The sequence below is a fragment of the Natator depressus genome, chromosome 3, assembly GCF_965152275.1.
Source record: "Natator depressus isolate rNatDep1 chromosome 3, rNatDep2.hap1, whole genome shotgun sequence".
Classification (NCBI taxonomy): domain Eukaryota; kingdom Metazoa; phylum Chordata; order Testudines; family Cheloniidae; genus Natator; species Natator depressus.
Window position 1 is genome coordinate 163,164,686 of NC_134236.1, and position 27,251 is coordinate 163,191,936.

Below are 27,251 nucleotides of genomic sequence, written 5' to 3' on the forward strand. Positions count from 1 at the left end.
TGGAGTTCCCATCACTGGAAGCTTTTAAAAACCAGTTGGACAAACACCTGTCAGGGATAGATTTATTTGGTCCTGCCACAGCTTGTGGGACTGGACATGATGACTTCTCAAGGTCCCTTCCAACCCTACATTTCTATGATTCTATATGCTCAAATGAATTATGCTTGCCTTCCAACACAAATACATACCAAAATCAAATATCCCAACAGTATGGACCTCATCCAAAGCCCTTTGAAGTCAGTGACAGTCTCTTTTCTTGGGTTTCTGCATCATAACATTAAAGGTAAATGACACAACACGGGTAACAAGGCCTTATGTGAATGCTGATAAAAAGTAGTGGGCTAGGAGTACCTTCTTTCACAGAGAAAGGAAAACTGAAATCCTGACTCTGTGCCCATTCAAAATTAGTCCGTGATACCAGATACATAGGATGCCAAAGAAAAGACAAAGCTGCATTTAAATTATAATGGACTTCCATACATGTCAAATATACTCATCCTAGAGATTAATTCTTAGTAGATTGAAATTCATTGTGTGCAGAGGCCCTGCACAAGACACATCTATGTCTTAAGCCCTCAAAATTGGAGAAATATGAATCTCTTCAATTGTTCATTCTGAAATAATTCGCCAATAGAGTAAATAGAAAATAGAGTAACAGCAAGAATAAATTCTAGCCTGTTTTTTCTGCCACTCAGCTTCTGCCAATGTACTGAAATGGAGGGACTAGAAGAGCTGGTCAAAAGGATGGCGGTAGTTATTAGCATATAGTTTGAATAAATTCAAAGTCCTACAATAAAGCCCCTTTATAAAGCTGATGAATCCTAAGAGTTCTTAAGTCTGTTGATCTTGTTCAGCATCAGAATTGTATTTGACGGTATTGGCTGTTAGAAATAAAGTTCAAATGAAATACGTTTTATTTATACTAGAGTTACTAGAGACAAAAATAATTGAATTTTGAAATTTTTCAATAAAAGACAAATCTTTAAGAAAAAATTCACTGCAAATTCTGATTTTTGGATCAACTCTATATTAAACAATGATTCAGAAAATGCTAGTTTTCTTCAGAACAGTTAGCTAAACTTAAGGGCTCTGCCATGTAACATCACAGACGTACACAAGTACACCTAATGTGGTCACCAATAAACAGTTAACAATTGCCAACAACTACCACACAATAGGACAGACTCTAGTAAGAAATTATGCATGATAAATAAAGATGAGCATTACAATTTTAGATAGCTGGTAGATCTGTGTGAACATCTCTCTGAAATTTACAAATATGGATATGTTTTCTCCTTCATCTGTTTACTGCACTGTACTGTAGTTGTATTCGTTTGTCTCCTCAAGTCTTGGAGTATGTTTTCCAGTGTGTCTTCTACTCAATGAATGAAAACTCTAAGGTATGCTCAGAAAAATGTCACCAAAGTTCCTTAAGAATATTATAATATTTTTCATCTTTGACTTCTGAAAGTTTAGAAAGATATTTGGTGAGTTCTTGAATTATTTTGCTGACAGAAAAATTGGAGCCTATTGGCATGGGTTCTGCCATATTGAAATCATGAGACTTCTGAGTCTTTCTTGATTTTTTTATGATATATTTTCAAAGCTGGCTTGCTTTAAAAAATGCTTCAGTGGTTCTGTGTCTCTAAGTGCACCAGCTTATGACACACACAATTCAAGTGTATGTCATAAAAAACAGTCAAATAAGCAGCTAACCACACAGAGATTGCTGTTAAAAAGTACCTTTTGCTAACAGTTACCATACCATTATTATCTGAGAATCATCAGTAATTCCACCTGCTACTGAATCTCAGATATGAAACAACTGTTTAGGACAGGAAATGGGGGGAAAACATCAAAGTGACTGGTAAATTTTAGGTAGTCAGGATGTGAATGCACTAACTGGAATTTGGCTTAAAAATTAGATAAAGACCTTTGGAGAAGAGAAGCAGTTGCCCATCATCACTCTTTGAGTTCTGCTTGAGAGGAACGATTGGAGCCACTGTAGAGCTGGGTCATCTACTCCTGCTATATCATGTAGGTGTGTCAGTAGTATCTAGTAGTTCATTGTGTCAAAGGCTATAGAGAGGTCCAACAATCAGAGCATGGTGAGCTTTCCTGTCTCCATGGCCACGAGGATAGTGTCTTCTAGTGCCACTAGAGCTATCTCTGGGCTATGCCCTCATCTGAACCCTGATTGTGAGGCATCCAGGATGCTGGCTGATGTCACCTGTTTAAGGTTGGTGGTTACTGCTCTCTTGGTTATTTTGCCCAAGAATGGGAAGTTAAAGTCAGGATGGTACTTGGAGATATCTCCAGGGTCGAGTGTTAGCTTCTTGAGAACTGGGAAAACTTTTGCATTTTTCAAGGAGTTTAGTAGGGAGCGAGGTAGGTAGGGAGCTTCTCAGAGCAAGGTATTAACTATGTCCATAAGAAGTGGACTTTGTTGTTCTTAACTTGTGTTTACCAGTTTGGAGGGGAAAGGATCTATTTCACAAGCTGTGGCTGTAGTATTTTTCAGGGCGTTTTGAACTTCAGCAGGTGTGATAGGGCCAAACTTAGCCAGATAGAACAATCTGCTCAGGGATGGAATTTTCTTTTACAGTTAGCTCCATACCTATTTGGTTGATCTTATCAATCAGCTCCAAGAAACAATGTTTGTTTTCATATTCATGAATTGTCTGTTAATGGACTGCAGTTTTTATTAATTTATGCAGCATTCATAATTCTATATTTTTAAAATTTGTTTTAATTTTTTTATGCCAACAATATCCTCTTTTTTGGGTTTTTCACAAACTGTTTGCTGAGAGTATCACTTAAGTATTTTGTAATTGTGATTCAATACCTGAGCTATTTGATTGGGTACCTAAGTCACATGGTGGTGTTTCTGTTGCCTGATTCCATGACTTGGCCCTACAGATGACTTCCATTTCCTCCCAAAATGAATTTCACTTGTTTAAAAACAGAATGTTGAGTCCCAATTAAACAAATATTGGCTGAAGACCTGTGTTGTCTTTCGCTCTTTACACAACAAAACTAATATGAAGAAATTTCATGGGGATAGTGGGGTCGAGATAGCCATGTTTACTAACTGTATACCACATGCAAGGCCTAACCAATAGAGCTTGTGAGAAATTTTACAACAGGACATTGTTCCATTGGAGAGTGCTGATTCATTGAAATTGAAACATTTCGCAGAGATGGTTTGATCTTGATGAAGTTGTGACAGAACTCAGGAACACTGCCTGAGTTCCTTGCACGACTGGCTTCTCATTAGCCTGACTGGTGGACTACTTGGGAGCCCAAGCTTCCAGGCTTCATCCTCTTTGGCAGCCCACTTAGTGGGCTGACAGGGAGCTGAGAGCCTGGAAATCCTGGGAGCACCAGCTCCCAACTTCATAAGCTCCTTGGCTCCTCCATACTTCACCTTATGGGCTGCCACAGGGTGGGGATCTCAGGGCTTCCAAGTTCGCAGCTTCCCTTCAGCCCACCAGGCAGTATGAAAGGCGGACTCTCCGGAATACCAAGATCCATGGCTCTGGGACAGGTGCCATGTGGACTGCACCTGACCTCGGACCCTAGGGCTTCCTGGGTTTATGGCTCCAGGGCAGCCCGCGAGGTGGACTGTTCCAGCAGCGGGGCTCTAGTCCCTTCCACAGAGAATTTTGAGAATCTGGGGGTTTGTTCCAAATCAGAACAAAGAAATTCTGAAGTACTGAAATCTTCTGTGAAACAGAAGTACCGTTGTCTGCATAGCTCTACTAGGCACATAGAGTCGATTCTGCTTAATAGCAATCCTGATATTCCCGTTAATAGCAACATTTTGCTGGGAATCAGTCCTTTCCCATTGACTTTAATGTTAACGGGATTCAGATATTGGCAACAGCATGCTGCATAGTGAGAAAAAAATTGGGGGGAAGAAAGGCCCCCGCTCCTGGCAGGTTTGTGGGGGTACGTCCAGGGAAGGCAGCGCGAGGACAAATCTTCCCTGGCTGTATCCCTGCAAATCCGGCTGCAGCCAGCGCTCAGCATGTCCTGGCACTTACTTCTGTGGCTGAAGCCCTGCAAACCTGCCTACACCCCAGGGACCCCCTGCCCACACAGGAGGTTACAGGCTCGGGCCCCAGCACCCCCACCTAATGGGGGAGCCCCTACCAGAGTGCTCACACTTCAGGCTGGGAGGGGAGAGGATGTGGGGATGCAGCCGGATGCTGGGGCTTTCCATGGAAGGTGGGGGCACTGTGTGCCTGCGGAGTTGCATGGTTCCTCTCCCTGCACAGAGGCATACAGTTACCAACAGCTGCGAAAGACCTTCTCTGTAGTTTTCTGACAGCTTGTATCCAGTCTGCAGATGGTCTTACTTCTTCTGTGTTTTAGGGGCAATTATTACCATTGTTACCCTTGCTATGTATTATTCTGGTCTTATCTATTTCCTCTTTTTGGTACACATGTCTTATCTTAGGCTATTTATAAAGTTCCCTGTTCCATTGCAATTCCTTTCATAGCTTGCAGTCAGTGCTTTGGTAAGATATCTCCTACAACAATTTTCAAAGGATGCTAAGGGTAAATGGTAAAATTCCTCTCTCTCTCATCTTAACTATGAAGAGTCATGGGAGTCTTGCTCCTAGGCAAGCCTCAACATCTTTCCTGGCCTAGCTTAAGTGTCAACCACAAAAAGGGCTGCACATGTAGCTCAAGTGAAAAATCTGTTTAGAAGGCACTGAAATGTTTGTGGATAGTATTTCTCACTGCTTGCCCAGCTCTAGTTAGGACCTCCGTTTTACATCTCACATGAAAGATAAGAATAAAAATTCCACTTGTGGTCAGGGCTGTTGTTACAGGGTGATTAAACTATCTGCAAACAGCAATGATACTCCAAATCATTTCACTTTCCATAAATTCTGAAGGTCCCTGAAATTGAAATGCCAAACATTTAGATGAAAACTGATGAGGAATACAAATTGACTTGGTTCTGTGCTATAAGCTACCCCAAAGAGACAAGTTTTGTACAGCACTGAGCTGTGGGAGTACTGGATGCATAATAGTTCATTTTTATTAAATATTATATATGGCTCCGTCATATCAAACGTTATGGTGAACTACTGACTGGATGGATCTGTTTGCCATGTGGGCTGCAGACATCTGTTGAATATCAGGGAATGTAATCAAATGAATTGCCAAGAACGCCATCAGAAATGTCTTGTACATTTTTCTGAGTTGAGAACACCAACTACGGTATATTGACCTAAAGTACAATAATACATTTGAACTGGAAGCAAAATGATGATACTTTAAGGATTTTAGCTAATCATTATCCAACTAAATTCCTCATAATTTTGCCATTGCAAATGTGAGGTGAGCTGCAGTCAGGACGGAGTGGAGCAATAGTGAGTGAGCAAGAAGGTCCTTAAACCTGGTGCTCACCTTGTGCATCCTGCCCTGCTCCTGCATGGCACACTGATTCAGCAAGGTACTTAAGCATATGTTGGACTTTAAAGCGCTTGCAGAACTTGAGCCTGGGGGCACTGGAAGGGAAGAAGCTTCCTTTCCTGTTTTCCTACAGCACAAGACGTGCCAGAATGTTGCCCTTAATATTGTTGTAATATGCTTTTCCCCCTTCTTCTACATGCAACAACCTTCTTTCTTCCTACTAGAATAAAAAGAGTTAAAAATTAGTAATAGCGCCAAATCTAGGTCTTTTAATATTTCTGTGCTTCACAGATTGCTTAGTCATGGTTTTCATATATTGAAGGGTCACAATATGAATACTAAGGAAGTGACTAAATAGAAAAGTTCTCGTATCCTTCATAAACTTCTCCAGCTCTGTCAGAGACCAGGAATTTGATCATCTCAGTGGAAGCTTTGCATTGCATTAGCCTAGTGCAATAGTGCTACCCACAAAGCACTGCTATAGTTTAGGGACTGATCATCTTCTGTTACATGTTTTGGTGGTTTATCACCTGGCATGTAAAATCTCAGTCCAGGAGTGAATATTCTTTGTGTGGCCATTTGCAAGTCCAGCAAGGGGAGAAAAGATGGCTTTGTCGATTTTTACTTCATCTTTTTCTCAAATGAAAAAGCTTTGATTTAAAGCTTGGAATTCTGCACAACCACAATATGGACTAGTGGTGTTTTTGAAGTCTGATTCTGCTCTCACACCAGTATAACTCCAGTGAAGCTAATGGAATTATACTCTGGTAAAAACAGTGTAGGAGCATGTCTACACTACAAAAAGCAGTGTAACTGCAGCAGATGTAGACATACCTGAGTCAGCTTTGATTTAGACAGCAGCAGCCATAGGTGGCAGCATGGGCTAGCCAACCGCTTGAGTATATACCCAGGGTCCCAGGTGGGCTTGTACAACTAAGGCACTGGGAAGCGCTAGTCACCTTTAGAAACCTTGGCTAGGGTTTTAGTTCTATTATAGAGAAAAGGGCAAGTCTTGACTCTTGTATCTGAATCTAAATGTTCTCAAAACTCAGGGATATCCAGTTCCAAGGGTTTCTGGACAATTTCTACTATAGATCAATGAACATTGACTCTAGAGGCTACATGAAATTATCATCCACAGTTGTTGTGAATACTACATGATCATATAGATAATAATGAGTATGTGTAACTGGTAGTTGCCCAGCTGGAAAACATAAAGATGCAGTATATCTCTGCCAATCAGATTTTTAATGACAAAACCACAGAGGTTTGGACTATTTTAAATGGGCCAAATGGAATAAAAACACGCTATCACTAAGAGAAACCATTTGATTTGTAAACTGGAGCATTGTAAAACCAATGTTATATAAACAGACAAGAAAGTGGAAACAGCGCTTGACCACACAAGGAAAAGACTTTTTAGAGTTTTATTACTTACTGCAATAACATTTATTAAAAATCTGAAGGCAGAAATGTTTGTGTTGTTTTACTATTTTTTTTAATGTTCTTCCAAAAGAAATTCCAAGATTTTTTTGGACCATTTTTTTTTTCGTTTTTGACTAAAGCTGGTACCAAACTTCTTTGAAAAAGCTAGGCCTAAGGGCAGTTCAGGCAGCTGCTGGAATTCCACCCAAATATATAAATATATTTTTATATATATAAAAATCCATTTTGAGTGCTATACTTTTCCATAATGGAATCCAGATGCTTCAGCCATTCAAACATCACCTTTTACAGTGTGAACAGAAGCATGGATAAGTGTTATGTTAAAAAGTAGTTAGATGCCAAATGTTGCTAAGCTTTTCTAGCATAAGTCGTAAGATATGACTTAGAAAAAAGACAGCAAAATGTACATATTATGACCCTCATAATATTTGAATCAAATTATCTCTAGAGAAGATTGGAATTAGATTAGGATGTTGTGTGTTGAAAATAATTGATATTAAAAAGAATGAAGAACGCTTTTTGAGACTGGAACAACACTAAGGAGAAGGAACATGTTATAAAGGCCTAGTCATGCAGCCCTTATTTCAACACCCCGAGTGAAGCCAGTCCTAGAGTCATCAATTCCCACCTGCTTTCCCCTCCATAACCATAACCACTAGTTTAAGATGCAAGAACCCTTTATTTTGAAAAATCCAAACTTCTTACAATGCTTAAGTATCTACTTTTGAATTTCAGTAGTACATGTTTATATTTTATAAGGAGGTAATTATATTAATGGAAGGGTGTATATATATATATATATATATATATATATATATATATTATATAGATATAACCATGTTTACCTCCTGAGGTCCCTTCCAACCCTGATATTCTATGATACCTGAAACTGAGAGAGAATGTAGAGAGCAGCATGAGATGCATTCATACAGTTAAGTCCTGATCCAAAGCCTATGGATAGACTTTCCCTTGTCTTCAGTGTGCTTTGTATCAGGCCCCAGATTAGAGATGGTCCAAAAATGAGTTTTTCTCTCACAGAACATTGACCAAAGAAAAATCATTTTTGTCAAAATTTTCCTCAGAAGATGTCAACTTTTGATGAAAACCAGATATTTTTGGCTGAAAACCAAAAATTTTAATTAGGAAATGTAACTGCAATGTCTCACGGGAGTTTAGGTTGGTTACCTCTTGCCCCTGTTCTCCTCTTTGGATTGGGCTTCCTGGCCAGATTACGTCTCCCATGACGCCCTGTGGGTATCCTCTCTGCTGAGCCACTGTGGTGCATCATAGCTGTGGCACATCATAGCTGTGGTGCATTATGGGAGATGAAGTCTGGCTGGGGAGCCTGGCTCACCAATGAGAATGAGGCATGAGGCTCCCAAACTACAACTACAAATCAATCTTTTTTTTTATTTTTCTACCAGAATTTGAAAGCTAGATGGGTTTTTGGGTATTCAGTTTTTTGATGAAAATTTGAAATTTTCCACAGAAAGCAGACACTTTTCACAAAAAGATTGTTTAGTTGAAACTCTAATTTTCTGTCAAATGACAGTTTTGATGGAGAAGTTTTGACCTACCCAAAGTACTGCAGTTGGCATGCCAGAAGTCTATTTTGGGGTGCCACTTACCACTGTAAGGGGGGGATGAGGGATAGGGGGCCCCAGGTGGGGAAGATAGGGGCTCATCCTCCACTAACAGAACTGGTTTGGAGGTCTGGGTATCATAGAAGTGGTTTCAGTGCTGGTCCTTAATACCACGCAGTTTCAACTAAACATATTTTTGTAAAGCCCCAGCTGCTGAAATCAGATTGGTACCAGAAAATCTCAGCTTTTGTTTAAATACAAGCAAGTTCCTAGCTCTTGTGGTTATGGAGGAAAGCTTGAAAATGTGAACTGTTTGTGCCAACACCAGAAGACAAATAAAGAACAACGCAAAATTTATTATCTTTCAGATTTCATGATTTTAAGCTAATCTCATGATTTTTTGTTGCCTGACTCATTATTTTTGAACGCTTTGGGCTAGCAATACTGCTGACCCAACGGCATGTTTTGAATGCTTAGGCTGGATTTGTATTTGCAAATGACTAACAAACATTTTCCCTGGGAACTATACATTAACATCAAGTCAAATGCACAATAATATGAAACCACAAAGGCACAATATGCAGTTCATTGAAGTTGTTGCTCATCATAACAACAGTCGTGTTAATTTCAGCTCCATTCAAATCACAGGCAGGGAAAATAAAATAAATGAAAACACAAATGGAATGAGACAGCTTTAGTCAGAGGGGAAAAATACTTTGACCCTCTGAAATATTTCAAAGCAAGTAAAGAAAATCCCCCAAATTAAAAAGTATAAAATGCTAATTAACAGTACAAACGCTGACCGCTCATATACAACACTTCTTATCCATTGTTCTCAACGTGCTTTACAAAGGTAGTGAAGAAATGTGTCCCCATTTTACAGATGGGTATACTTAGGCATAGAGAGGCTACGTGACTTTTCTATGACCCACATAGGGGGAAGACGTGGATCACTAATGCCTTAACACAAGATGCTGTTCACTTAGGGTTAGAGGTCTTAGCAGAGATGGTCACAAAATACTTTATTTTTTCTGGAAGGCTCTGAAAGGCTGGGAAAGATTGAACTATATATAATGCAGTGCCAATAACTGTCCTCCAGCTGGTCATTTTTATGTTTGGGGTTTTTTAACCCTACCTCATTGTCCTGTATTTTTCCTAAGGTTCTGATCTAGCAATACACATCAGCTCATGATTAACTTTAAGCACATGGGTATTCCTATTGGAGATATACAAGTGTTAATCAGGAATAATCTCTGCTTATATCTTTCCAGTGGTTAACTGGATGTGCCAAAGGTTCCTCACCTTAAAGCCCCACCCGGCAGAATTGTTCCCCCAACCCGCATCTATCATTGGCAAGGAAACTACGGACAGGCTTGACTATAAAACAGATTGATTTATTTAACAAAGACTAAACAGTAACAGATAGGACCCCAAATAAACAGTACCACAAAGGGTATTCAGGTACAGATTGGCTTAAAAAACAGAATGAAGTCAAGGTCCCAAACCCACAAGACAAGGGGGCGGGGTGGTTTACCACAGGAAAGGTACAGGTATACACAGCATACTACACCAGGTTCAGAGGAATGGACCCACAACAATGGACGTCATGGACTGAGTACAACAGGTTCTTGAATACAGCTAAGACAGGATTTGATTAGGGACAGGTTACTGGAACTAGAGAGTTTGGATCTTCTTCTGTGATCTTCTGTAGATCCCTCACAGTCTTGGCTAGGACACACACTGTGCTGCCACCAGGAAGGACGCCCCTTCTCTCCGGTGCAGCAGTCTTTTATGTTCTCCTGCTACTAGGCAGAACACAGGACATGTGACCCTTGCTCTTTTCCCTCCTTAGAGGAAAAAGGTGCCAGTTATCTCAAGAAGAAGGTCACCAACATGGTGGATAAACAACAACTATTCACAAATAAAATGGTGAAGTGCCTAAACAAAACAGAACTTGTAGATTTTCCCCTGCATAAGTACACACACACCATAGGGATTAGTCACCTCCTTAAAGTTAAGCATATGCTCAAAAGCTTTGGTGGCACCTACTTCATATGCAGTGAAAATTATAGTGGTACAAACCTCAAGCATTCAAAAATCATGAGTCCACCCCCCCACCCCTCCAAGTGTCACAAGGTTAGCTTTAAAATCATGAGATTTTAAAATAATACATTTGAGTAATATTTTTATCTTTCTTTGAGACTTTAGTTGTCAATCTTTTCTCCACATGCACGAGGACTAGAAAATTACTTCTTGCTTTAAATGAGAGTCTCGTACTCAAATCAAAAGAAGCTGGAGTTTTATGAAACAAAGCCAATGTCACACACTGCAATAAAATCAAAAGTGTTCACAACACTGAAATCACTCCACCCACACAAAACCCAAGTATTCAGACTCTGTGAGGTAAATTGCAGAGTGTCGAAGAGGTGAAATCATCCCTTTCTAATCTGGCCTTGGGTACAAGGATGTTGTGCTGTCCCCAGTAGCTGCTATTCTAGCTGATGGCACCAGAGCCCTTCTGTATCAGAATCAGTTTGGAGTCCCCCCGGTTCCCCTGCTTAACATCAGCCCACCGTGACCTTTGTAACCTTGACTTATGTAAAGCCAATGTGGAGACCCTTTCCTTGGCATACAGTGGGTGTGCAGACACCCTATGTGACTATTCCACCCATATTTCACCTTATGCAGCCCCAGGCAAGGTTTAAGTGGTGCATGCAGCCCTCTCATTCCATCTGTGGATTGTGTGTGTGTGTGTGTGTGTGTTATATTATATAACATATTTATTATATTTTCTGAGAGTCCCAACCCCATACTTTTTTTAAAGGAAAAAAACCCCAATCTGTTATTTGACGGGGTGAATTTTACAGCACAGGGTGTACCCTAGTTCACTGCTTTATGTATCTGGAAAATCCTCTCACTCCTGCTGTGTGAAAACTTTGTCTTCAAAGAACAGGATGTACATCTTGTGCCATAAAAATACTGCCTATGTGAGTCCCCCTTCTTTCATTGCAGTTCTTTGTTCCTAGAAGACCCTTCTGGGCCCCATTTTCTATACCTCCACCCTCTTTCTTCATGTTCCTTCTCAAAATTCTCTTCTCCAAGGTGGCACTGAATCTATGATATTTCATATTTAAAAATCAAGAATCCCATGAGGTGCATGTGTTACTCTCTGAAACAATTGCAGGGTCTCATTGCCTTCACCCACACTTAACTCCCCATTTATGCTTTGTGGCATCTAGCCATTGGCCCAAGTAGGAAGTGGGGTGGATCTGCCAGGTGAGTTCAGGGAAGGTCTGTACCATAGGGAGTTTTCCCCCGCTGGACATTTCTCCCTGAGCAGCACAGGAGGGTTGCCCAGGCTGCAGGGTAGTGATGACTTCTTGCCCATCTCTGTCCCCACTGGGAAGCCATGTGACCCGGGAGGGGCACACGAGGAGGACCCCAGGGACTGCAGTTGGGAAAGGCCCTTGTACAGGCCCTGCAGTGTGGGGGATTTTTTAGGATCTTTGGAGCAGGAACTCCATTTCTATTTGTTATGTGAAGCACCATGCGTATCCGTGACCTGCTATAAGTAACACACAGTCGTTCTGTAATAATAGTTAAGATGAGCATGCTAATATATGTGAGTTAAAGAACTTGACGGTAGCCTGGATCTTTCCAACTTTTGAAAAGGATACATACTTGAGAACCAATGATTTTTTTGCAGGAAAGGGAAGTGATGCTAATGTGCATCCTTCTGGCCTGGGGGTGGCAGTCTTGCTGTTGTACAGAGAGAGAGAGAAATTGTATTTTTGGGTGCATTTCCAATTTCTGTAAGCTTATCCTCCCTCTGATATCATCCAACTTCTGTCACGTTCCTAACTCCTTCTTACAAACAAACCAATCCCTAACAGAATTTTAGCACATACTGCATGTCTAAAAGCTCCCAGGCTGCCTGCTGTTCTGGTCTGAGTGAACAGAAATACGCTGTAACTATTCCCTCATTCAGAGTCTTGCTTTCTGTGCCCAGATCAAGTTCTTGGACAGCATATGCCAGCTGACATCAAGACAGAAGGGATGCAGCTGTACACTTCAAATAAAGAAGAGTTCAGGAAACTGTAAAAGGGATAAGGAGATTTTTCACATCTAGGTCACCAGCTCCAATGCAGCCTGGGTCACCCAGAGTTATTACCAATTGACGTTTTTCTGTGGCCCACATGAAATGAAGCGGTGCTCTCAGCCCAGTGCCAAGTGGTGTTGACATGAGTCCTTGCTACTACAACAAACATCACAAGTGGCACTAGGAATTGGACTGCAGCCACCAGCTCATTGCATATAAGCCTCATGACTCCCATATTTTAGGGATTTTAGTCTACCCCCCAAATTCAAGAATCTGCACAACAGTTTGTTTGCTACACTATGTCTGTTTCTGCTCTTCAATCATGAAAGAAAAATTAAGATTAAGAAGAACAAGTAAATTGAAGAATTAAAATCTAGAAAACCCCGAGTGTCCTGCACACAGAACATGAATCCACCACGCAAAATGTAAATGTAGAAACTAAAGAATCATAATAAATTGTCCTGTTGTATTACTGTAGCCAAGGGTAATATCACACCTAGGACTAATTTTCAGACCTGCTGAATACCCTATTGATGTCAAAGAGAGGTGCAGGTATACAACACCTTTGAAAAATGTGTTTAAATGATAGATTTATCATTCTTCAGGGTGGTCTCTATTGGTGGAAATAGCCGAAACCACCTATACTTTGAAGTAGCCAGCTGGATCCTGTTATCTGATCAGTAGTATTGCACTTTTTTCTGTTTTTCCCATTTCCAGCAGTGTGTTGGCGGAAGGGTTACTGCCAACAGCTTATAAAGCCAAAGGATCTGATAAAAAATGAGAGTCTGTGAATATTTTTATGAAGAAAATCCAAATTACAAGTTAATACTTACATATAACACAACTCATTGTTTTTTACTCAAATATTAATAAGCTAAGATTGATGGAGAGCAAGAAAAGAGAAGTCAGAATACGTATTATGTAAAAAGGTCAGACTGGGTGAATTAAAAGGCAATGTATATTAAAGATTCAGAGGCATTAACTTCCCACATATTCATCCCAGGACAGAATTTTTCCTTCCATATTCTTCTAGAGGAATATTATACATTGCTTTTTAAGATCAGTCTCTGAAGTTCAAGAACATTTCTGGAACTAAACAAATGTCTAAATGTTGTCTTGGGCTCTTTAGTCAAAGAGTGTGAGAGAGAGAGAGAGAGAGAGAAATATTCCTGTGCTGTTTCCCATCTTGGGGTACTCTTAATTCGTCCAGAACCAATATCAGGGTGTTCTCAGTACAGGGCCCTTGCCTTTGTAATGTACTTGCTCTGATAATTCACTAAAACCCATAATAGGTGCTGGAAGGTGTGGTTCTGCTCTGAAAAGTGACTGTAAATATGGCATTGTAGGGTACCACTTTATTGTTATTGGTTCCGTATAAAGTTTTCAACATTTACATTAAAATGATATTTTCTTTATATGCCAGCTCCGCAAACACAACCTAGGCTTAAAAATCAAGCTGGATTCTTTTCTTCTCTTGCATCAACATCAATAGAGATTTTTATAGGCCAGACTATTCCCTCATTTACAAATAGTGCATCTTCATTGTCTTCAACTAAAAGCTTCAGCTATACCTTTGAAACGTCTATGGAAGACTATTGAATGTAAATCACATATACAATTTATATATAGTCTGGTGACTATAAACATCACTACTGAAAAAAATGGAAAAGTATAAGAGGCCTTATCGCACACTTAACTAGTACTGACTGATGATTATAATGATCTGACTAATTTGGGAAATATTGTTCCAAATGAATGATGGGGTACATATATTTAGGAATACAGGGCCTAACTTACGTCTATTTCAGTGAAGGTACAATAGGGATAAATTTATCTTATTTTGCTTGATTTCTTAGAGATAGTTGAATGTTGGACAATAAATTGTATAATTAGTAATAAGCCATATGGTAAAATATGACATATGTAGCAGATAGTTTATAGATGGCTATATTTCCAGTAAACCCTCTCCTCTTTCCTCACTTGTTTCCCTCTGTCTTCCTTTTTGAACAAAAATATAAACTAAAAAAGGAAAAAATATCTTCCTTCAATGGATCAGAATGATTTTCTGAGCCCAATCCAATTCCTACTAAAGTCAATGGAAGTCTGTCATAGCAGTCATTCTATCAAGCCCGTCCTTGCTAGTTAGTGAAAGGCAACACAGTGATCATAAAAGATGTGCGGTTCTCACCTGACAGTCCACAAAGACCCAAAATGAGGCCAAGTAGTACATTGTTATCAAAACAACAGCAGCTAACATCTTGTTAATGCTGGCATAGCAACAAGAATACTTAGACTGATTTTCTTTTTCGAGGGGCAAGGCAGAAAAAAAGATTATTTTTAATGGAGATGGGCCAAAACTGGAGTCGTTTATCTAGAAATGGACCGTAAGCTGAACACTCCCAACATTTGGGGAAATTTGCATTGGGATCTGAACTTCTGTGGCTCAGGTCTCTCTCTGCTTTTGCCAAATTCTCTCTCTGTGCTTTACAGAAGATCAGATCCTGATCTGAACTTTGTGGATTAGATTCCACCCCCTGCCCTGCCCCAACAAGTTCCTTTGTGCCACTCAGGTGGTGTAAAAGGGGACAGAATATAGCCATAGTTGGCCACCTGCATAAAGCTAGTATATCTAGCTCCTGTGACCACTGCCTCCCACCTCATTTAGGGGGCATGTCAGGGACAGAGAACAGTGCACTCCTATTCTTGTCTGGCTTGTAGCCCTTTGGGAACCATAGCCAGCTGGTAAACTACTGCTGTAACTTGCATTGGGCCTGGACCAGCACAGAGGAGCTGTATCTGACATGCTAACAACACCCCACTCCCCCCCACACACTTTGGATCTTGGTGGAGCAGCAGTTCAGGAGCATTCTGGCTTTGGTTTGTTCAGAAGAAATTGAACTGGGATCAGAACAGCCGCTGTTTTGGGGTTTGTAAATCTACAACTTGACCAAAGAGGTTTTGCACAACTAAAACCCAGTTTTCTCAGGTCATCTCCAATGCTCGGCAATGGAAAGTAATAAATACTGCGTAATACGTCAGACAACCAGATAGTGTCTAACGGGCATGTTGTAAGTCAATAGCATGCATCACACAATATTCCTAACTCATTTGTCTACCATTACACAGATTTCTGACACAAATCATTTTCCTTTGAAATGATGGTTTTGTTTTCAGGAATGTTGTACACAACATATTTTGGATGTTTCTCTCTCTCTCTCTCTCTCTCTCTCTCTCTTTTTTAAACAGTTTATCCCTTCAGTCACACTTCAATTTCTTTTGTATGTCTGTATATGATTTTTCCACCTCGCATGAACACAGTACAAAATTTCTTCTGCTTTCTGTGTTTATTTGAAAGAAGCAGGCCATTAACACTAAACCATGAAACCTTTAGCTAGTGACCTTTAGATGTAAAATCTGATGAGTGTTGTTGTTTTTCTGAATACAGGAAATGTTTCTAACTGTGTCTGGCATGTGGAGTTTTTATTCATATGTAACATTTATTTTCCCCTTTGCTTCATAAGTAACTTGTTTGTTCATAAATGAAGCTGCTATTTTATTTTCCTTGAGGAAGTTCATAAAATGTTCAATAATGGGTAAAACATCGGGAATAATTGAGAGAGGAAAATGTATTGTCCTATGGAAATAGTGTCTCTTGTAAGACATTGATTTTAAAATCTAAAGTACTAACTCAATGCTGAGATTAGGACACTGTTATGGAATAAGTTTGCTGCTATTATTACAATGCATGACTAATAATTAGCCAAAAATGTAACTAGTAGTTCATGTCTCCTTTTGTATTAAGAGTAAATGCAATTCCAAGGATTTTGTTCTGGATTTTTTGCTTGCTTAAGCATGAGGTAAGGCTTCTTCCACTGGAAAATCCCCTATTATCTGATTTATCTGAGCTATGTAATATTGTCCATGGTTTGGATTTTTTTTTCTCCTAATGACTTGGGTCTGTGGTGAATTTATTTTATAAGCATTTCATTTTGTGACTCCAGTGGTAACTCAGAAGGCAGCACCTCACCTCACTTCTAATATAGGGCTCAATCCTGTAATGTGTTGCCAGCCCCAATAAAATGTCCATGCTCATTCTTTTGTATCTGCCAGCAGCTTTTGACACACTGATCATGAGGGTCTGTTGACTCATCTGTAGACAGTAGCATGGGCAAGTCAATGTTCTCTTGAGTGGCTCCATTTTCATCATACTGGGAGAACTCAAATGGAAGCTATGGATAGGGTTGCCAATTTGGTTGGACATATTCCTGCAGTTTTTATCACGACACAATCTTTAATTAAGGATTAATCTTTAATTCCTGGAGACTCCGTGACAGTCCTGAAGAGTTGGCAACCCTAGCAGCTGTGGACAGCTATTCATCTTTCCAAGAGTCCTTTCGTGCAAGGTACCACAAAGGTGTACACACTCACCCCTTCTGTTCAGTATACATATTACAAAGGAAGCCATTGGGAGGGTTGGCCTGTGATGTATTCAGTATCCCAGTGACATTAAGCTCTACATCTCACTCATGTCTAACATGGTTGGAGGAGTGAGACAAATATCCCAGCTGTAAGAGGTTGGCAGTGTTCATCTGAAACACCCTAGTCTTTTAGTGGGTGTTGATCCTGCTGGAAAGGGTGAAGTGGGTCTTATTGACTAACTGAGGAAGGTGGTTAGGTATCTCAGCTGGACATAGGAGAGGTGGGGTTGGCTTTTTAAGGACACGGGATCTAGGATGTAGGCTGAGCAGTCTTGAAGTTAGGACCCTGAGACTAGCAAAGCTTGGGATGAACTTCATGTTATTGCTAATGTCTTTGTTAAGAAAACCAAACCTCATGCAGAGGAGGAGTTTTGACTCTATACAGTGTTTTAGTGCATTGTGGGAAGAGCACCTGTTTAAACCAATGTCTATATGAACTTGGGTCTTGTAGGATGATTAGCTGGCAGTGTCTCAATCTTGGCAAGAGAGGGATAATAGTGGTGGGCTGGAGGAAGCAGCCAAAAGAGTTGGCAGAACATGAATGGATGCCACTGTCTGAGGAAGTGCAACCATCACTTGTAACTTTGGCGTGTTATTACATCCTGGGTTGTCCCCTTGAGGCTAGCCTGTTGTAATGCTCATGGATAATTAGATAGCAGCTGTGGCCAAGGTCACTTTTTTCCAGTTGCACCTGGCAAGAAGACTGTGGCTTTTCTCTCTCTCTCTTTCTGCCACATTATCCATGCCTTTGTCCCCTTGAGTCTAGACTGTTGTAATGTGATTTACCTGGAACTACACCATGAGACCACTTGGAAACTGAACCTAGTATAGAATGCCACAATCTGGTAATTAAATGGAGTTGGGAGCTTATAAAGTCAGTCCTCCAGAATCCATGCTCCCTATCAATAGGTTTCCAGGTGGCATTTGAGGTCATAGAGTTAGCCTATTGTGGAGCTGAAAACACAGAGCCCTGGGTCCTCCAGGGCCCAGAGAGCACCATCATATGTTATAGGAGGAGTTTGATAAAGTGAGGGACTTCTAGATAAGAGGTTGCATATGAAGACCTAAAGCGTTTGGGACCTGGTTACTTGAGAGTCCATCTCTCCTTCTGCCCACATTGCTGCTGTTGTGATCAGTGGTGGTACTTGCATGGGAGCTCCCACTTTGCAAATGGGTGGAGGCTGCAGCCAGAGCTTTAGGAATGGGGGAGGGCTAACAGTTGGTGGGATCCGGGTTTACTTCATTATCCTCATATTTTCTGGTGCCCATCAGAAGGCACAGTCCCTGCCCCAAAGAGCTCACAGGCTAAGAAGACCCCACACATGCACAGAAAAACCCATACCAAAACAAACAGCAAAGCCCCCTCAACAATCCCCAAGCCCAGGTGAATGTGGGTGGAAAGGGGTATAACGCAGAAGTAAAGTGATTAGGGTGATGATGGGCACATTCTACTGGCCCCATTTCACCTTCTTTTTTATGTATGTAAATGATGGAGGGTGATTTGGGTAAGGAAATGGGAAAGAAGGAGAGGACAAAGGAGAGGGACATTGAGAGGGAGGGAGGAAGGGAAAGAAGCAGGGGTGAAATATGGGGCAGAGTAGGGAGGACAGGCTGGAGAGGAGCAGTGGGGGAAGGGAGAATGAGGCTAGCAGTGGAGAGACTATTTCAATTTTTTGTTGAAAAAACAAAAACTGAAAATGTTTTGGTTTTCATTAGTTTTCAGCTAAAAAATTTTCATTTTTCGTTTTTCCACAAAAGTGAAAATATTCTGCTGAAAAGAACCCGTTTGTTTGACCAGCTCTAGTTACAGTTAGGAATAATGGAAGGCAAGGACCCTGAATGATTCCTCTCTCTTTCACCGGGATATGCCTTGCCGCATTTGGCAGGGCAGCCTTTTCAAAAACAGGCAGCATTTGGCATAACCAGCTAGCAAAGAAATTGATGCCAGTGTGACATTATCTAATTAAAATATAACTATATAGATCACTGTTGCAACCACTGGTATATATTTGCAGCAAATATTGTATAAAGGGTTGTTGAGTGAGGTGTCTATGAAAAGGTCATGTTTTGCTGGTTATGATTATGCTATCTGTATGCATGTATCATTTTTGTATGTGAAGTTATAAGTATTGCCTCTGTACTTGGATTTCAAATGTTTGCTCCTGGGGTAATGGCCACAAGGTAGCTAGCCAGCACATCTTGGAGGAACTGTTCAAATTAAGTGGTTCATCGAGAAACACTTGGTTGAAAATGGACCATGGGAGATGCCTATCTACACTGAGTGGGCTGTCATGTCAAGGTGCTGTCTGGAGTGTACGTAATGGCTTCTTGCAATGACTGAGGGAAATTGGGCATGAACATGTGACTTGCCCATGTGACTCCAAACTCCATCTTGTTGCTGTAATTTTCCACAGTAAGAACAATGGGTTGCCCTACACATGGCAAAAGCTATAAAAGGCCCTGAAAACACCTCCATTTTGTCTTCAGTCCTGCTTCTTACCTCTGGAGGAACTTTGCTACAAACTGAAGCTCTGAACAAAGGACTGAATGACCCATCCAAGCTGTGGATGTACTCCAGAGACTTGACATAAGCCAGTCATTTATTCCATCACTGCTACAAGCCTGAACCAAGAACTTTGCTATTACTGTATGTATTTGATTCCTTTAACCAATTTTAACTCTCACTTTTCTTTCTTTCTTTCTTTCTTTCTTTCTTTCTTTCTTTCTTTCTTTCTTTCTTTCTTTCTTTCTTTCATAAACCTTTAGATTTTAGATACTAAGGGAATGGCATCAGTGTGATTTCTGGGTAAGATCTAAGTTATATATTGACCTGGGTGTGTGGCTGGTCCTTTGGGATCAGAAGAACCTATTATTTGATGAGACTGGTTGTAAAGAACCACTCAACTCTGAACCCAGTGTTTTTGGTGGTGATATAAGGACTGGAATGCCTGAGGAAACTGCCTTTATGTTTTCTTGTTAGTCAGTGTAGTGAAACACGAGTTTACTTTTGTGGATAGTTTGGTATATCTTATAAAAGAATAGCCACCAGTTTGGGGTTATGTTTGCCCTATTTCTCAGCAGTTCATCCTGAATTTGGCATCCTTATTTGTGACCCACTAAGGCACGGTTACAGCCAGAGATTCAGAACTATCAGCAGTGGGGACACCAGAAGCAGTTTTGGAGCCCCAAGAATCAGGATCAGGATAACTTTAAATGGTTTTCATGGTGTGGGAGAGAGAGAAGATGGATTATTTTCTGTCAGAGGTTTTGTTTTCCTCTCTATAATCTACCATACCCCTGTGCAGTACTCCATTGCAGCAGTTGTCTGACTGTGTCCTAGTGATGGTCTGTTGAAAAAGAAATCAATAGAAAGTCAGAACATACAGTACCTCTAGTCAGAACAAGTGCAGACATCCTTGGCATGTTAGACAACAGGTTATTGTTGCCAGGACCATTTTTTTAAATTTAATTATTTTATTTATAAAATGCAATTATTCTTCATGCTTCAAGGGCTCATAAAAATTCATAGCTCATTGATAGTAACTAAATAGACTTGATCCCCCAAGATAGACCCATGTCCTTACTACATTCACCCCAGCAAAACTTCACTGCAAATGCCCGTGTGAATAGGGCCTGATCCAAAACCCATTGAAGTCAAAGAGTCTTTCAATTTACTTCAGTGGGCTTTGGATTAAGCCCTAGATAAGACTCACATAGGTGGAGATTGAAGCTTTGTCATGAGCCCTAATGGAAAGGACAGCACATTGTTGGACTGCCCCAGGAGCAGATCAGGGATCAGATTGTGACTCAGCCCTTAAACAGATGCCAGATCACTTATGCCCATCATGTTGTGGGAGTGTCTGCCACTCCCTGCCCACCTATGCAGGAGGAGTGGCCCTATGGAGATTGCTCTCCCACCCACACCATGACCTGCAAAATGGGTAGCTCACACAGGGGAGTAAGGAGGTATCATACAGACACATCCAGGTGGAGGAATAAGACAGGACACCAATATGTTCATAGTTAGGGATAACTTGTGGCTCTTCCTGCACAAGTGTGTTGGTATGTAACTGAGATAAACTGGCACAGACGCCTCTTCCCCATACCTGCCATCACCACCCTGACCCATACCCAGCCATGCAGGACTTACACAGTGTGCTTTCTTAATGCTCTTTGAGCACAAGCAGTGGGCAGCTAGTGCGGCCATCGGCACTCTATGCACTGAGCAGGGATTGTCAAATGGAGTCAGTGTCCCACGCTGCTGCATGCCTCTTAGCATCTAGCAGCAGGTGTGCAGGAAAACGCATGTGGTGGCTCTTTGAATGAGCTGTGATGAGCACTAAGGATTAATCTGCATCCCCAGCTGTTATTCCCAGCCTCCCGCCTTCATGGCTTTCTGCTTGTGTCCCAATTGTACCGAGTTCAGGTTACCTCTGCTCAGCCATCGCAGCTGCTTACCCCAGCGCTAAGGAGGCCTATGGGCCCAGTTTGCCCCTTAACTTACTCTCTGGCCTGATTGTGATATTTCACTCGATTGCAGTATTAGCTGATTGTCATTTATTAACAGTGGTAACTGTTGTATCCTATACCCTTACTCCCAAATACCGAACACTTCTCCTGAGAACCATGGGTGCCCCAGCCATGCAATAAGAGGAATTTTCTTCCTTTTCTGTGGGAAACAGGAGTGTTTGGTCCCTGCCAAAGGACATATTTACTTCATCTGCATCGCAAGAGGCAACTCATGGGCCAAGTGATTTTTTTTTATTGGGCATCAGTGGGAAGCCCTGGATCCTGTGTGAAATACATAAGCAGGGAAAATGTGCTTTGTGTACCGAAGCCGCCTGTCGCTTTCAAAGATATGGTCCCTGGGGGTAAAGCTGAGGCCATTTAACTGACTTCATGTGAGACTGCAGGAGAGCTAAGAGGAGAGAGTGTAATGGGTTCTTTGAATCATTCTAGCCCCACCTCTTTTGTTTAGAAAAATAAATTAGGCTGTGCAAATACTTTGCTGATCACAAAATCTACTGGCAAAATTATTGTGTTCTTCATTTTGTACAAAAGGGAAAACAAGAGCTGGCAAGAGTCGCAGTTGTGGAGGTTTATGTCAAATCCAATAAAAAGAAAAACATGAGCACCAGTCAGCATCTGAACTGATATGAATATCACAAACCATTTTTGTTAAACTCAACTGACAAAATCTAGAATATTTCTCAGTCATTCCTTTCAAACATATGTGGGTAACAAGTTCAGCTTATGGTGCAGAGGACTGTTTTATGTGGTTGATAACCTTGCTCTCTGATTTCTCCTTATCTCAGGATTGTAAAAGGGAAGTGTATATAAAAATACAATAAAGAGAATGAACAAGAATTATTTTAACAGAAAAAGAGGAGGGCATTGGGGGGAAGAGGAGTATAATGCCAAAATAGAAAGGAGACGGGGAAGAGGAGGAGAAAAATGAAAGGAGAATAAGGAAAGGGAAGAAAGAGGGGAAAAAAGAAGAGCAAATGGAAAGGAAGTGAAACACAGAAAAGAGGGGAGAAAGAAACAGGAAGACACAATAGAGCGGGAACCAGGAAAAGGAGAATCGGAAGCAGTAAGGAGGTCAGAAGAAGAAGAGGTGAAGACACACAAGGGACACTCAGCTGAGGAAGGGTTTCTTGCACACGGTACAATGTTTCCTGCTATGAAAGCCATTACAAATGGGGCACTGTGGGTGTCACCAGAGGTCCATTTTTATATTAAATGATTGCCATCTTCCAGGTGGGATCCACAACCACCTTCAGTTGCTCCTGTTTCAAGAGAAGTTCCAGTTCATTCCTACATGAAATTCTAGGCTTGATGGGAAATAAGGAGAACAAAGAGTGTTTAAAAGTCTGGAGACAGCCCCAGGAGAAGACTGAAAGCAGAATTATATTCAATCCCACCCAGAATCCAGAGGAGAGAAAATATTGAGGGCCTGATCCAAAGCCCATTGGAGTCAACTGAAAGACTCCCATTGTCTTCAATGAGCTTTGGATCACACACTAGTTGTGGAGGGAATCAGCTTCAACAAGATTATTTCACTGCTGACCTCCTCCAGCAACAAATAACTGGTCAATACCTCTGGGGCAGACATTATGCAGCTCTTGAATTTGCAAAAAGTGTCTCATTGATATTAGGATTTGTAATAGACACAACCACATGCATTATCACCTAAGGCAGGGGATGCTAATGGACATAAAGTAGCTTTGTTTTTAAAGAGTAAATGATGGAGTGAAAAATCCACATAGCTACCCAGAGTGCCAGTTGTTTCCAGCCCACTTTAATTTCTGCAACTTCAGCAACTCCAGCTGAAAAAAAAAAAAGGAGTGGAATATTCTTCGTTTGCTTTTTTGAGCAAGGAACAGCTCTGCTTCATATATTTTGACCCATTTTGAGGTTTGACTGTAGCCCTCAGGGAGGTAGTGGAGGGTTTGCAATATGTGTGTAGGCAAAAGGGCCTTTTGTAAATGACAAAAATGTGGGATTTGCTCATGTGTGTGATACCCTTTTCTGTGAACTGCAATGGAAAAAGTTTCATTCAGAAGTTTTGCCTTGCGTGCTCAAGTCTGAACTTCTCACTAGAATTACTGATTTGACTTAGAATGCTATGGGCCAAATCCTGCCCTGTGTTTAATGGATTCAGTAGATGCCTTCATACTATCAGAAATGCAAGGTTCACACATGTATGATGTATAAAGTATGCAACAGTGTCTTTTAACTAGGCATGATCCTTTCATGTTTCTTACATTAAACTTAGATTAATTGTTTGTTCCATGTAATTTCCTCATACAGACATGATCCATGTACTTTAGGGGCAAAGACAGCACATGGATCCTTCCCATCCCATTGTGCAACAGGAGGATCAGATTGATAAACCCATCTACTGGCTGTCAGAACACCATGGTCATGAGGTGATTTGGTCTGCTGGCTAAAGGGCATGGCCAGGCCATCAGCTGGCACTATCAGTTGGGAACAGGAATTAGCCAGTATTGCACGCATCACCTTTGCAGAGCATCAGCATGTTGTTTCAGGCACACTCTGAGCAATTCTGTCCTGCATTGGCAATATGGCTTTCGGTCCCTATGCTTGGCCAAATGTTCACTCCACTTCCTCAGTCCCAGGATCACATCAGTAAGGGCAGGATTTCACTTTCTATCTTCAGGTGGGAGGTGCTAATCAATATGCTGAGGTTAGGTTCCCATCACAATTGTTTTTGGATGGTGCATTGTGGAAGATGTAACCCAGCCAGGGAACCCAGTCTCTAAGGGAGAATAGGATCATTAGGCTCTGAACTACAGCTCCCATGAGGCACCACAGCAGCTCAGGTGGACACAAATTAATGTCAGACTGACCCCAAGTGAGGCGTTTAGATTTGGTTTGACAAACTGAAATGTTTTCATTTGGCTTGACATGAAATAAAATATTTCAATTAGATTTTCCAGATTTAAAATTTCAGTTTTGTGTAACTATATTTGCCCAACAAGTTCTTGTTACCTCTCTATTTATATAAAGACAGATAGCTAGAGGTATATCATAAATTGGATACACTTGTGCTAGCTTAGCTGGTTTTGGTGGGACAGGAAGTTCTTCTATTCCTAATTCTTAGCTCAGGTTTCCCTTGTGTAGAAACATTTTTTTAAATACATTGATAAATAAATAAATTGGGGAAAATACCCAAGGGTTTAAATCACAGGGAAGAAATGTTCTGAACCTTGAGTCCAGGCTGAATTGAATTGGTTCCAGAGCCAATACAAATGTGTTTCTCAGTGCCCTGGTGAGCAGCTCCACTTTAAGAGCTGAGAAGGAGAGGCAGTTGTCTGCCATGTTACCAGTCTTCATCTCAGAGACCCCTGAGGTCACTTCAGAACATGAGCGTCCTACAGTACATGGTCATAAATTGAGGGGATTCCCATTTGGGATCTGCTTCGGGACATTTTATTTGTTGATTCATGGCTATGTGACTCAATTTGCTATTTATTTAAACATTCCATTCACCAGTACACAGCCACATAAAATATGGACTCACATTCTTGTGAGAGTCCTAGAGGCCTGTAGGTCATTGACACATGCCAAAATTTGCTTGGGTCAAAGCCAAGTGTTCAGTTCACATATACAATGAATGACAGAATGCAGTTTGTAAATTACTGTACAAACTCATAAACTGTAAGACGTCAATTTATACCTCATGGAATAATGCCAGATTTATTTTTCTGCTATTGGGTAATCACCGCTGCATTTAAGATGCTGTCAGGTGAGGGTTAAGTATCTGTGGTGCCAAAAGTCTGAATTCCTATCCAATACATAGGGCTTGCTTCATTTTAAAGTCTTGGATGATGTCCATCAATGTGTGGCCACACTCACGAGTCTTTGCTACATTCAGACCATGCCTGCATTTCAGGCTTCTTGGAAGAGGCAGGCAAAACGTCCTGCCTTTAGGGGACTTCATTACATTCAGCCACACCTTGAGTTTAGTCTGCTGACTGAGTAATTACAGCTTGGTTAGGGGGTTTAATGATGTAGAGACTGCCTCTGCTATTAGCCAAACCTCCCTCCCAGACACTATCTTTTGATTCCTCACCCCTGGGAGAATAACATGAGGGGGAAAGGCGTCCAGGAGAGCTGGCTGTATTTTAATGCATCCTTATTGAGGTTGCAGGAACAAACCAAACCATCAATGTGTAGAAAGAATAGTAAATATGGCAGGCGACCAGCTTGGCTTAACAATGAAATCCTTGCTGAGCTTAAACACAAAAAAGAAGCTTACAAGAAGTGGAAGTTTGGACAAATGACCAGGGAGGAGTATAAAAATATTGCTCAGGCATGCAGGAGTGAAATCAGGAAGGCCAAATCACAATTGGAGTTGCAACTAGCAAGGGATGTTAAGAGTAACAGGAAGGGTTTCTACAGGTATCTCAGCAACAAGAAGAAGGTCAGGGAAAGTGTAGGCCCCTTACTGAATGTGGGAGACAACGTAGTGACAGAGGATATGGAAAAAGCTAATGTACTCAATGATTTTTTTTGCCTCTGTCTCACGAACTGCACTGGGCAGCGCAGTGTGAGGAGGAGGTGACTAGCCCTCTGTGGAGAAAGAAGTGGTTCAGGACTATTTAGAAAAGCTGGACAAGCACAAGTCCATGAGGTTGGATGCACTGCATCCGAGGGTGCTAAAGGAGTAGGCGGATGTGATTGCAGAGCCATTGGCCATTATCTTTGAAAACTCATGGTGATCAGGGGAGGTCCCTGATAACTGGAAAAAGGCTAATGTAGTGCCCATCTTTAAAAAAGGGAAGAAGGAGGATCCAGGGAACTTCAGGCCAGTCAGCTTCACCTCAGTCCGTGGAAAAATCATGGAGCAACCTCAAGGAATCAATTTTGAAGCACTTCAAGGAGAGAAAAGCGATCAGGAACAGTCAGCATGGATTCACCAAGGGCAAGTCATGCCTGACTAACCTAATTGCCTTCTGTGATGAGATAACTGGCTCTGTGAATGAGGGGAAAGCAGTGGATGTGTTATTCCTTGACTTTAACAAAGATTTTGATACAGTCTCACACAGTATTCTTGCCAGCAAGTTAAAGAAGTATGGGCTGGATGAATGGACTAGAAGGTGGATAGAAAGCTGGCTAGATCGTCAGGCTCAACAGGTAGTGATCAATGGCTCCATGTCTAGTTGGCAGCCGCTATCAAGCGGAGTGCCCCAAGAGTCAGTTCTGGGGCCAGTTTTGTTCAATATCTTCATTAATGATCTGGAGGATGGCGTGGATTGAACCCTCAGCAAGTTTACAGATGACATTAAACTGGGAGAAGTGGTAGATACGCTGGAGGGTAGGGATAGGATACAGAGGGACCTAGACAAATTAGAGGATTGGTCCAAAAGAAATCTGATGAGGTTCGACAAGTGCAGAGTCCTGCACTTAGGACAGAAGAATCCCATGCACTGCTACAGACTAGAGACCAATTGGGTAGGCAGCAGTTCTTCAAAAAAGGACCTGGGGGTTACAGTGGATGAGAAGCTGGATATGAGACAACAGTGTGCCCTTGTTGCCAAGAAGGTTAACAGCATTTTGGGCTGTGTAAGTAGGAGCATTGCCAGCAGACCGAGGGACGTGATCATTCCTCTCTATTTGGCATTGGTGAGGCCTTATCTGGAGTACTGTATCCAGATTTGGGCCCCACACTACACGAAGGATGTGGAA

The 27,251-nt window shown here is 41.3% G+C and overlaps 1 long non-coding RNA gene across 1 annotated transcript in view; it reads right to left on the minus strand.

Moving 5' to 3' along the window:
* The window catches only part of LOC141985278 (uncharacterized), a 33,459-nt gene extending 12,901 nt beyond the window's left edge, over positions 1-20,558 (minus strand). The window contains exon 1 of the long non-coding RNA XR_012638896.1: positions 19,722-20,558. This is a non-coding gene — a long non-coding RNA (uncharacterized LOC141985278). The remainder of the gene's footprint in view (positions 1-19,721) is intronic.
* Between the last annotated feature and the right edge of the window lie 6,693 nt (positions 20,559-27,251).